The sequence below is a fragment of the Dendrobates tinctorius genome, unplaced genomic scaffold (genome assembly GCF_039654945.1).
Source record: "Dendrobates tinctorius isolate UK_male_01 unplaced genomic scaffold, ASM3965494v1 ptg000176l, whole genome shotgun sequence".
Lineage (NCBI taxonomy): Eukaryota > Metazoa > Chordata > Amphibia > Anura > Dendrobatidae > Dendrobates > Dendrobates tinctorius.
The window spans coordinates 1,351,441-1,364,160 of NW_027361843.1; the positions used below are offsets into that span (position 1 = coordinate 1,351,441).

General features: G+C 43.6%; 1 protein-coding gene across 1 annotated transcript in view; it reads right to left on the reverse strand.

The window, feature by feature from the left end:
• The window catches only part of MAGI2 (membrane associated guanylate kinase, WW and PDZ domain containing 2), a 1,360,388-nt gene that overhangs the window by 678,342 nt on the left and 669,326 nt on the right, over window positions 1-12,720 (reverse strand). The gene's annotated exons all lie outside the window — the stretch shown is intronic.

The following is a 12,720-nucleotide window of genomic DNA, read 5'->3' on the forward strand; positions in this document are numbered from 1 at the left end:
GGTAAAAGCCGTGTTTTTGTTGTAGATGTAGCAGTGGTCAGAATCCTGAGCTCTGCGTAACCCCACCCACACCACTGATTCACAGCATCCTGACAATAAACAGTGGACACAGGAAGCTGTCAATCATTGATGGGGTTGGGGTTACACAGATTAGCCTGACTGCCATGCAAGTGAGATCTATGAAAAGAAACACTGTTAGGACTACTGTAGATGGTGCCAAGGTAGGTTCCCAAACCATATAATAGTGAATACAAACACCTGGGCACGAGTGTACTATCACAGATGGGGTATCCACTGCTCGTCTGCCTGGATACCACATCTGGGAAAGTACATGCGCACCCACTCATTCCACAAGACTGCCTACTAGCCAGTTCTAGTACTTTATCCCCACGGATGCTGACACATCCAGACTTGTTTTTTCAACTGAGCGTTCATAGGAAATCCTATACTTTACATCAGTACGTAACTGATGAAGGTCCAGGTGACCGAAACGTTTTCAAGTACCACAATAAAAGCAATTTCTCACAGAAATAAGTTAAGTGGCAGGCCTTTGTATGCATGTGAGATCTAGTCCTCTAGTGATAATCTCCTGCTTGCAACAGTCTCCAACCCTCTTGAACTCTGAAATCTTGGTCATATAATGAAAAATTCTACAAGTGCCAAGAACAAAGATGTAGCATGTATACCGCCGATCACTGATAGCATTGTCTACAGCAGGGTATAGGCCCTGTTATATTTAGCGATGCACCAGCGATCCCGACCACGATATAACCCGGTCAGGATCGCTGGTGCATCGCTAAATGGTCGCTAGTGAGCTGCCAAACAGGCAGATCTCACCAGCAACATAGCAGCGGTCGGCGGCCGATACTTACCATCACACGCAGCTCTGGTGATGACTTCGGTCCGCGTCCATGGCTCGCTCGTCGGCGCCAGCAGGAAGCCGACGACGAGAAATGGACCAGGCTGATCTCGCGTGATCACCGATAACCAGTGGGGAGCAGGTCGGAGGTGAGTGTCGCATGTAGTGATATCGTTAGCGGTATCGCTGCTGCGTCACAAAATCACTGACGCAGCAGCGATATTGCTAGCGATATTGCTGTGTGTAAAGCCCCCTTTAGAACTGCATATGCATCTTCATGTAATTACACGGTGAATACATGAGATTTCAGCACAGAAAATTTAAAAAGTGATGAACGCTGGGGCAGACAATCATAACAGGATGGTGTGGGGCAGGGTTTAAGGAGGAGAATCTGAAAACTGTAAACCTGCAACCTAACAGAAGTAGGATCCTTGCTTTCAGATATCTCCCAAAAGCCCTAATGCTACTATTGGTATAATAGGCAGAAAGGAAGGCGCCTCCCTTTAAGTTACAGTCAGAGCTTCTTACTAAAGGATTTAACATGATCAAGACTGTAAGACAAAAGAGACTCTGGAAATAGGCTCGGTCTTCTGCTCTCCCCAGCTCACTCTCTTCTGCAGAGCTGTGGAGTGTATGTGACTAAGGTGTAAGTATATGGTTTGGTATGTATATAAGGTGTATAAAATGTATGTATCATTGTGTGTAGATCACATAGCATTACATTTACAGCATTAGCAATATATGAGGCTCAGTTGAACTATGAATGCTTGCAGTATATTGATACATCGTGTTCTGTAACGCTGCACACATGCAAAGTTACATTATGCATAGGTGGCTGGGGACAATTAACGTTCCAGGCTTGTGTGTAGATGGGGTTGGAGACAGTTACATCTTTGTGGATAGAATTCCTTGTTTTGAAATTACAGATTTTTGGAAAAAAAAGTCACAAATTAGTCTGTAGTCACGAAGCAAGCAGACTTCATCACCCAAGATCCTTGACAAGTTGGTTACTTAGCTTAATTTGTTGACGCTCCCTTTCCTTTCTCTTTTATTTTTAAAAAAGATAGTTGAAAGGCTGAAGTACCATATTGGCTTGATAGGCTACAACTCTAAAAGAGATATAATATATACAGTGTATAGCAGATTTCATTTCAATTTCACTCTTCTATTACTTTTAATTTGTGCAGGTCACATAAAGTAATTTGGAAAGATATGTTGTGATCAAAACCCAAGTAGTGAAATACCATCTTCTGTGATTTATGAAGCCATTCTGATGATCAGTGGAGAAGCTAAGCAATATTTACATTAATCAACGGTAAAATGATCAGGTACGTAACCTTTCAATGCACAATTACCTATTCATTTAGTATGTCTTAATCTCCAGTCACACCTGATTGCAGATTTGCATAAAACAATTAAGTGAGTGTGCAACAAACGCATATGGAAATAATTAATTGGAAAGCAGAAGAAGGCAAATCATTTTGTGAAATATCACTAATTTTTAGCCACTGATTTAAACTAATAAGGCCTCTTACATAGTAATATTAAGTAGCACGTCTGTCCTTCAGGTCTCACTTTTCGATTACTTCTAGCATAATTTGGAAAGCAAAAATAAACCAGGTAATGCAGCTGTAAGCACATGAACATCTGCACCATCCATAAAAGGATCTTCATAGCTTCTATGGTATGGAAGACTCTACCGTCCTCATGTGTTCATTTTTGAAAATATTGTAAGTAGACTGTAAAATATCAGCTTAAAGGGAAACTGTAACCAGCAAACAATGCTATTAACCTGCCGATATGGGCTTAATGTGCCGGTTAACAGCGTTACTAACATGCCCGGCGCCTGTACGTAGCCGAACACTGCGGGGAGAAAATGAACTTTATTCTCCCTTGCAGCATTTGGTTTCAGTCACAGGAGTGTCACCGGGTCAGTCATTGCTCCACTGTAACCACACCCCCTGACCCTGACTGACACCAGCTCTGCAATGGGGCTGGCTGTCAGTCAGGGCTGATGGTGCAGTTACAGCGGGCACTCTATTCTCAGAGTGGTGACTGAACCCAAGTTAGTGTGGTCCCCTATGACTGAAACCGAATGCTGCCCGGGAGAATAAAGCTCATTTTCTCCCCACAGTTTTCGGCTACGTACAGTCACTGGGCAAATTAATAATGTTATCAACCTACAGATAAAGCCCTTAACTGCACGTTATGGGCAGATCGAGATTTTGATCCTACTGCACACTCGACGCCCACACAATGATGATGGCAGCGACGTGGAATTGTAAAAACACTCAGTGCCCTGCATAAGAAAAATAGAAGGCAGGTGGGGGAGGCGGAGAACGAGAAGACCCTGCTCCGACGTTTTGCCCCAAAGCACACAAGACTTCATTTTATGGAAATTTCGTAAAGGGATTATTAATCAACCACTGAGCAGATCCCTTTACATCAAGTATCATATTAATCAGTATCACAGCTTCATTATGGCCATGCCTTTAGTTTATAGGGCTTAATCCTGCTGACAGGTTCTCTTTAAGTCAAATCTTGTGAGAGCACATGATCAAATTCATCCATATGAGAAACCTATAGGTCCAATACAAAAAGAATGCTATTTTTCATGCAGGTCTTAATAAATTGGGCGCCTGGCACTCCATTCCACCCCTCATAAAGAGGCGCATGTCTCTTAATGAATCAGGCACGGCACAAATTGTCATGTCCCATGATTTAGAATCATACAGACAGTATTGCATTTTATTATATTGTTGCTGTCATTGCTGTGTATAGATCTGTCCCTTTTAGAGGTTGTCTCCTTCCCCTGCATATGACTGATTTCTGTACTCCCTCCTTTCTTCCCCATGTTTGAGTCTATCGCCATCTTGGAGACACATGTTTCATACAGCTCTGTAAACGGAAAGTCTTTTTTTAACTACTGTAAATGTGCATTATACAAGACTTCAGCTGACAATAAACCTTCTACTGGACTCTTCACACGTGCTCCTTTCCAGTCGAGTTATCCTATCTGCGGACATCACTAAATATGAGTAATGGTAATGTAGGGAAGGTGGATTGACGGGCGGACCTGTTTGCAGTGGAGAGGCAGAGGTGTAGTGTATTGTGGGTGGACTGTTAGAGTGAAAGATGGGAAACAGCTGGAGATAAAGAGAAAAAGTGTAGTATTGTAGATTGACCATTAGAGGGAAGTGGAGAGTGTAGGGATGGGACTGAATAACTGCCATTGGTTGAATAAACTGTCAAGTCATGGTGGGCGGGGTTACCAGAACGGGACGGATAAAAGGCTGAGGGAAGGTTCTGGAAAGGTCAGTCAGTGAGGGGAGCGCAAGAAATAGGAGGCTCTGCTGAGGAGAGAGGACGGAGAAGAGGCTCCGTAGGGGACTGATAGTTGAGACTGTCACGGGGGGTGGCCCAAACGACAGAAGCCACAGACGGAGACGGCCTGGGGGTACCAAACAGACGACGTACTCAGGTTGGTGAAGCACTGTGGTAGATAGTCCTAGGGCAGCCACGGTGAAAAGTACCACGGGGGGATGCCACGACTACAGGAAAAGAGAGTGAAGGTACCCAGGCCCGTGTTCGAAGAAGTGTGAAGCTGCTGTGGTGTATTGCTGTGGTCGTCAGGAGGACGGCCAATAAAAGCGGACCTGTTGAACACAAATTCTGTCTCTGTCTCGTGTCTGTCTGCAGCAAGAAGCGGGTCACCCCCCCTGTCGGTTACTCTACCTACAGTAACCAACACCATAGAAAGGCAGTCTAAGTACCTAACACTTGCAGTTTAGCCTTGGATGAAGAATAGTAAAAAAAGACTCCTGCAGTTACATCTGTAAGTCAGTATCCAGCTTCTATAAGCTACAGAACAGACATCAGAAGATGTGCTTACATCATATATATATACCATCAGCTTGTATCAGTCTGTGTGTAGTATAGCCCCTCACCCAGCCTTCACCCTGCAGAGACTGCAGCAGCTCATATTACACAGAAAGTCTGCAATATCTTTACAAGGGGAGCAGGAGCACACAGCCACTGACAGACCCAAGCGCTCTGCTAAGCCTTCAAAGAAAGCAAAAGAGAACCTTGAAACCATTAAACGTGGACTTTCTTGTAATATATTAGACTTATAGCAAAAGCTGCAGAGTTATATTAACAGCATCTCCCAGTCTGCTGTTCATGAGCTACCACTAGAAGGAGCGCTAACACAACTGTGTGAAATACACCAGACTTATTCCAGGAGAGTGAGTGACTACGTTACAGTGTTGGGGAAACTTAATTCTCAAAGTTATAGCACAGTGACAGCCAGGAAGATGCCTGCAGCTCTGTATGTCTCCTCCTGAGTCCTGATCATGGCTGCTCATAGCACTGTCCTGAGAATGGATATGCCTAAGTGAAGTCACAGAACCTGGTAAGTAAGAGCAGCAATAACACGTTAGAGTGCAGTGATTTCCTCACTGTGGTCCCAGAGCTCTGTGCTGATTGCTGTAGAATCAAGATTCGCAGCCACATACAGCAGCGATCAGCATCAGCTCTGACCACAGTCACTAATCACTGCATGTAATGTGACAGGCGACCTCCTGTCACTACTGTCTGGATGACACAAGACAGGGATATTGTCTGCTGAATCAGGGGATTTATGATATAGAAATAAATGAATTCCCATGTGAAATAATAAGGGTAAACCATACATATATATAGTACAAGTACAGGTGTGCATTTGAATCAGCGTTTTTGGTGCATTTTTGTTTTGCTGCCAAAGCCTGCTCTCTTGGCAGTAAAAACACTGCTTTCAAAACACCCATTTTTTAGGGTATGTGCAGATGATCCGGAAATGGCAACACTTTGGACGCAGCAGACATGTGCTCCGTCTAAAGTACTGCCATCTTACGCAGGTGATTCCACATGTGTTCATCCCATCCTCTATGCTGTAACATCTGGCCGCTGCGGGTTGGATGCTGCGGATGTACGCAGCATCCAGAGTTTACTGATTGTGGACACATACCCTTAGAGCTTTTGCTGTTTTTTTTTTTGTATAGTATGCATTTTGTCTAATACAGTACATATTTAATAAAGTTAGTTTTATTCACCAAAAACGCAGAGAAAAACAACATTGCGACATTTGCAGCTTTTCTAAAACTTTTTCATTGCTTTCTACGGATGAAAATATTGCTGAAAGAAGTGACACGCTGCAGATTTAAAAAACACTGTAGTTGTGAAATTCAGTCAGAAGAAAATAAAAGGGTGTGCAGGAGGTCTCTGAAAATCTCAGTCTTTGCTTGTGCTGTAAAATGCTGTAAACTTCTTATTTGCAGAAGAAAAAGCTGCAAAAATTCTGTATATGAACGTGGCCAAAAGCTGCTTTTTAAAGTGTCAGCAAAACATATGAGATTTTCGAACTCTCCTGCATGCGCTTGTTTTTTTTCTGACTGAATTTCAGAACTGTAGCTCTTTTTAAATCTGCAGCGTGTCACTTCTTTCAGTGTGTTTTCACCCATAGAAAGCAATGAAAGAATATAACATAGAAAGTTGTAGATATTGCAACGGCATTTTTCACTGCAATTTTTTAGGTGGTTTTGGTGAATTAAACTATTAAGTATCGTTTACATGTTTAGTATTTGGTCAGGATTTCACACCAGTATTTGTAATGCAGAAACAGCAGTGGAACAATCAGAGGAAAAGTATAGTAGAAACACGTCACCACTTCTGAATTTCTCACCCTCCTGGTTTTGACTTGCACATACTGATGTGAAATATTGACTGAATACTCAACGTGTGAACGTGGCCTTAAACATACTGTAGACAAAGCAAACATCCTCACTTTAAAAAAAGCTGAAAAAGTGTAAAGAACACCAGAAAACAAGCTGAAAAACAGGTGTTTTGTACGCAACATTTTTACTGCCAATAGAACAGGTTTTGGCTACTAAAAAAAATCTATGTGAACATAGCCATAGCATTTCAGAGTAAGACTATCTGTGGTGTTACATAGGACTGCAGGTGACATCTACTATATTATCTGTTCTCAGAGAGTTATCACTGCTATCTCTGGTGTTACATAGGATGAGGTCACAGTCATGTGACTGGTCACGTGAGCCGGGGAGGGCTTCTGTTCTGGAGTGTGCTATGCATAGAGGGAATTGTATGGAGATCGGTACACAGTCCCTTCTGAAATGACAAGTGGACATGGCGGCAGATTTGCAGTGCGGGAAAACTACAATCCCGCAGGTGGGAGTATCAAAATCGGGACTGTCCCACTGGATCCAGGACAGTTGGGAGACCTGCTGTGTTATCTGCAGTGTTAAAAAAAAAAATTAAGAGGGGGTTGGGGGACAACTCTTTGTCTTGGGGCTTGGGTCCCCCAATCTTTTCTGACCCTAGCAACGCTCCTGTGTAATGCTAATAGTGGCAGGCACGTTGGCCAATATAAGGCCCCTGAATATGGGGGCCACAGTGCCAGCACTGGCTCCAGGACCCTCTGTCAACTGTATCCGCATACTGCTCATGTAATGTAACCTAAATGTATGATTTTACAATGTTAGTATTTGGGGCCCCACATTAAACTTTTGCTTAGGGCCCCACTTTGTCTAAAACTGGCCCTGCCTGAACCTTCCTCATCCATCAGGATGTACCAGGCACCTGCGCCTCAGCCAATCTTATACACAGATGCTCGAGAACAAGCCAATATGCTGCCAAGTCGCTATACTCCCTACAGTCATATAGCTCCAGTCACATGTATCGCAGAAACTATTTCTCACCCGCCAAAAGAAATTCAGCAAATTCTCCGCTCCCAAATCCAAATGCCCCCTCCATTCTGAGCCCCAGTGTGCCTAAACCACATATAGCACCCACGTTTGGCATTTCTGTGATGTTAAGAGCCTGGCTAACTTACAAGTTTGTGTTTCCAGAAGCATGAGTTGGGCATAATGTACTGGTCACCACAATGGCAGTTTGCAATTTTCACTCAGCAACATCCACTGCTGCTTGTTTCTGGAAAACACCCATGGAGTAAAAATTGTCACTACATCTGTAGATAAATTACCAAAGGGTTATAATTTCCAAAATGGGGTCACGTGAGGGGGGATCCTGCTTTTCTGGCACTTAGGGGCTCTTTATATGGAATCCACAAACCTGTCTAGGAAAATGTGCGCTCCAGGAGCCAAATAGTGCTCCGTCCCTCCCGAGTCACTCTTTATGGCAAAGTAGTACTGTACAGCCACATATGGGGTATTTCTACATTCAGCAGAAATTGTGGGACAAATTCTGGTGCTATTTTTACCCATTTCCAAGTGTGAAAATGTAAAACTTGGGGCTAACACACAATCATGTAGTTTTCAACCACATATGAGTGTCGGTGAACTCAGGAGAAATTGCACAACAAACTTTGGGGTCCATTATCTCCTTTTGCAGTTGTGAAAATATAAAATTTGTAGCTAAAAAAGATTTTTGTGGGAAAAATGTCATTTTTTTTCTATTTTCATGGCTTAACATTATAAACTTCTGTGAAGCACCTGGGGGTTCAAGATACTCAATGCATATCTAGATAAGTTCCATAAGGGGTTTAGTTTCCAAAATGGTGTCGCTTGTGGGGGGTTTCCACCATTTAGGCACATCAGAGGCTCTCCAAACGCGACATGGTGTCCGCTAATTATTCCAGCATATTTTACATTCAAAAAGTCAATTGGCGCTCCTTCCTTTCCAAACCCTGCTGTGCACCCAGAAAGTAGATTTCCCCCATATATGGGGTATCAGCATGCTCAGGAGAAATTGCACAACAAAATGTATGCGTAATGACATCGATAGTGTCACTGAGGAAGCCTAGGGGGTGCTAGCAGGGTGCACGGGACAGAGCGCAGGTAGGGGAAGACAGGGAAACAGCTGAGAGTGTGGAGTACAGGGCACAGAACGTTAACGTAGTCAGTGGGGGGGTGAGGGTCAAAAGCCAAACGAGAGCGAGGTACCTATCGATAATACGAAGAGTAAACCGAGATGAGGCAAGGGGTCAGAGAACCAGGAAGGACAAGGCAGTACAGAGCAGAAAACAGAGGCAGAAGTAAGGGAACAAACCAGGTCATACACAGCAAAGTTCACACACACAGAGTCACAGCGACTACAGATGAGTAACCTGCGTAAGCTACCTCTAATCGAGTACATGGAAGTATCACCGACACCAAACCCAGGAACCAAAGAGAGGTGAACTAAAATTAACCCTAATCTGACCAGGATGGAGGCAGAACCATCCAGTCCAGAGTCATGACAGTGTGGTCCATTTTCTCCTGTTATCCTTGCAAAAGAAAAAAAAATTAGGTCTAAAGGATTTTTTGTGAAAGAAAAATGTTTATTTTTTCCTTCCATATTCCAAAAATTTCTGTGAAGCACCTGAAGAGTTAATAAACTTCTTGAATGTGGTTTTGAGTACCTTGAGGGGTGCAGTTTTTAGAATAGTATCACTTTTGGGTATTTTCTTTCATATAGACCCCTCAAAGTGACTTCAAATGTGAGGTGGTCCCTACAAAAAATGTTTGTTTTTTTTAAACATCTTTTTATTGAATTTTTAATGCAAGCAAGAAGAAAAAACTGTAAGATGTATGTAGTTTTACAGTTAAATATTAGAGAGTCATTCGGCGGCTAATCGGTTACAGCCTATATAGTATTTGGTATCAAATACAATGCTTATCATGTTCAGCTAATATGTAGTAACAGAAAGAAAAGCAGGCATTCTTACAGTATGAATGCGCAAATCTATCTCCAATATATTCATCTTCTAGAAAATTTAGTGTCTGTGCATACAATTGTAGGGTTCATGCAGGCTCACAAGATGCAGTGACGAGATACGAGACTGAATGTGGGGTGAAATAAACTTTTATAAGTTTAAAGCCGCAAGGGCTAAACTGCTTCGATCAAACAAAAGGGGAAACACCTATTTGTCCTCGCAGGGACTCGTAAAACAAACATTCAAACAAAAAGGGTCCTTATTCTCTAAAATGCACTTAGCCTTCCGGGCGTCGCTCGAGTTCACGACCACTCAGGGATTGCAGATTTGGCTGCCTTGTAATCCACGAATTCCCGGAAGGACTTGGGTTCGTCCGGCCCTGAAGAAACCGGAACGGTGGGGCACAGCAGGCCCTGAAGGTACCGGAATGATGGGGCGCAGCAGGCCCTGAAGAAACTGGATGGTGGGGCGCAACGGGCCCTGAAGAAACCGGGATGATGGGGCGCAACAGGCCCTGAAGAAAACTGGACGGTGGGGCGCAACGGGCCCTGAAGAAACCAGAATGATGGGGCGCAACAGGCCCTGAAGAAACTGGAACGATGGGGCGCAACCGGCCCTAAAGAAACTGAACGGTGGGGCGCAACGGGCCCTGAAGAAGCTGGAATGGTGGGGCGCAATAGGCCCTGAAGAAATGGGGACGGTGGGGCACAACAGGCCCTGAAGAAACTGTTCGGGGGGATAAATCTCCCAGGCATCCGTTTAGAGGCGCCCGTCCCCCAGCCAGGTCATGACGCAGTTCAAAAACATAAAATCTTAACAAACTCTGCTCAGTGTTCCCTCAGTAAGCGGGACAGGGGCTCTGCGGCCGCCTATAGCGAGGTGGCGTCCCCTGAGGTCGGTAATGACGGGGTCGCAGCTGTGGGAGAAGACAGGGGGGCAGTGTCCTGGTCACTATACCGGATTGCTGTCTTGTCGCAGCGGTCGCCTGAGATCCCGGTCCTGTCACAGCACGGAGGGAATCAGCGGGCGTCAATTTATCTGTATGTATCCGGGGAGGGACTCCCAGGGAGAGTCTCTTATGCGTCGCTCTTCGGACAGTCTCAAATTTTCCTTTGACAGTCTCCTGCCTGTCTCTCTTCCCCACACCGTCAGTTGCCACAGTCCTCCCCCTGCCACACGGATCTCTCTCTCCTGTCAGGCACTCTTCCAACTGCCAACTCAGTGCGTCCCCTGCTCCTTTTACCCCCGCCCCCTGTTGCCCTGACAACTTCAGTCGCATGTCTCCCTTTGTAATCCCCCTGATGTGGTTTCTTCAATAACCCTGATGGCGATCCCCCTGGTTCCAGCCCAATCACTGTATGGGGGTCCTCCTCCCCACACAATCTTATAACCTTTAAAGTATGAGGTAGAAGTGAATAGGGTGAAGGGGAAAAAAAGGAATAGAGTGATGGAAGATTTCTCTGGGCAGAGAGATGAGCGGAGATGGCACCTGTTTCCAACCTAGTCTAGAAGGCTTGCAGGGATAGTAGTATGAAAATCTTATTACATGGCATACCTTTTAAACAAAATCCAAAACCATCTTCTAAAGTATTTCAGTTACTCAGCTCCATTGAATTTCAGATATTTATCGGTTTCTCTAAATGATAACCATGGGGCCCAAATCGCCTTAAATTTAGCAATCGAGACACGCGTATATGCCACTATTTCTTCTATATAATAAAGCTGATCAACTTTTCGTAACCACTCTGAGATACATGGACAACTTTGGGAGTGCCATTTTGGAGGGATAAATAATTTGGCAGCCGCTACCTGAAATAGCAGTAGAGATCTATACTTTGCTTGTGGAAAATCACTGGACCAATTAAGGAAGATAAGGTTCGGCTGCAAGGGTTTTGTAAGTCTGCATATTTTAGTTATAATTTTCATAAGTCTCCCAAAACGGCTTTATCTTATCACAGGGCCACCATAGGTGGAGAAGCGTCCCCTTATTCAAAGCGCATCTCCAGCAGGTTTGGGGAATACTCGGGTACCATACATGTGTTGCTACTGGAGTGGTATACCATCTTGAGATGACCTTTTATGAGTTTTCTTGAACTCTAACACAACTGGATGTGCCGTATGAGTTTTTATAAATGCGTTCGACTTCTCAGTCCTGAAACTCAATACCTAATAATTTTTCCCATGCTAATATGTAAGCTCACTTTACAGGGATTGAATTACTCACGAGTATCTGATACAGCTTTGCCAGTATACCTTTTGGATGTTTATTCTGGGTTAGTAATGATTCAAAAATCGTTAACTTCCTGGTTGGCATTCCAGAATACAAATATGACCCCACAGCTTTTTTTGAGCCTGTTATAATGTAAAAAATTAAAATGGTAACTTGGGAATTTGTTTTGCAAATCAGGTAGGGAAAGTAGTGTGCCCTCTGCCATGAGAGCTACCACGCTGTCTTTTATCAGGTGCAAGGAATCGGTGGACTTCGTGTTGGCTCGGTCTAGATATAATCCCGGTCGGTCCATAACTCTGACTAGCGGTGACGGGAGTGGCATAAATGAAGTAGAATAGTTTGCCCAAAGATTGTACTATATAACTGGTAATAGCATTCGGTATTTCTAGTTTGTAAATAAACTCCTTGGATGCATGTAATATGGTGGTAATCTGTATTGATATTGAGTCCTCTGCTATCTTTGTCCATAATTTTTGTTTGTGACTTCTCGCCCAATCGTTTATCAAAGACAATATTCCTGCTATGTAATACTTCTGTGGGTCAGGAGCTCCCATACCTTCTTTTGTTCTAGGAAGTGTGAGGATTCTAAAACTAAGTCTAGATTTGGAGCCTTTCCAGATATACCTCCCAAAAATGGAATGCACCTTTTGAAATAATATGGCAGGTACTTTAATAGGAAGCATTCTTGATATATATAGCTTAACTTGGGCATTATAAAACTTTTTAATAAGTTTTTACGTCCCATCCAGGAGACAAAGGGCGCTTTCCATGACTTAATTGATTCTAACATGGAGCTGAGTAATGGTACATAGTTGAGTGTAAACAATGAGTGCCAATGAGGATTTATCTTAATTCCTAGATAGCTAATGTGGCTCGAGTTCCATTTAATTGGGAATTTGGATTTAATTTCCTGAAGTGTTG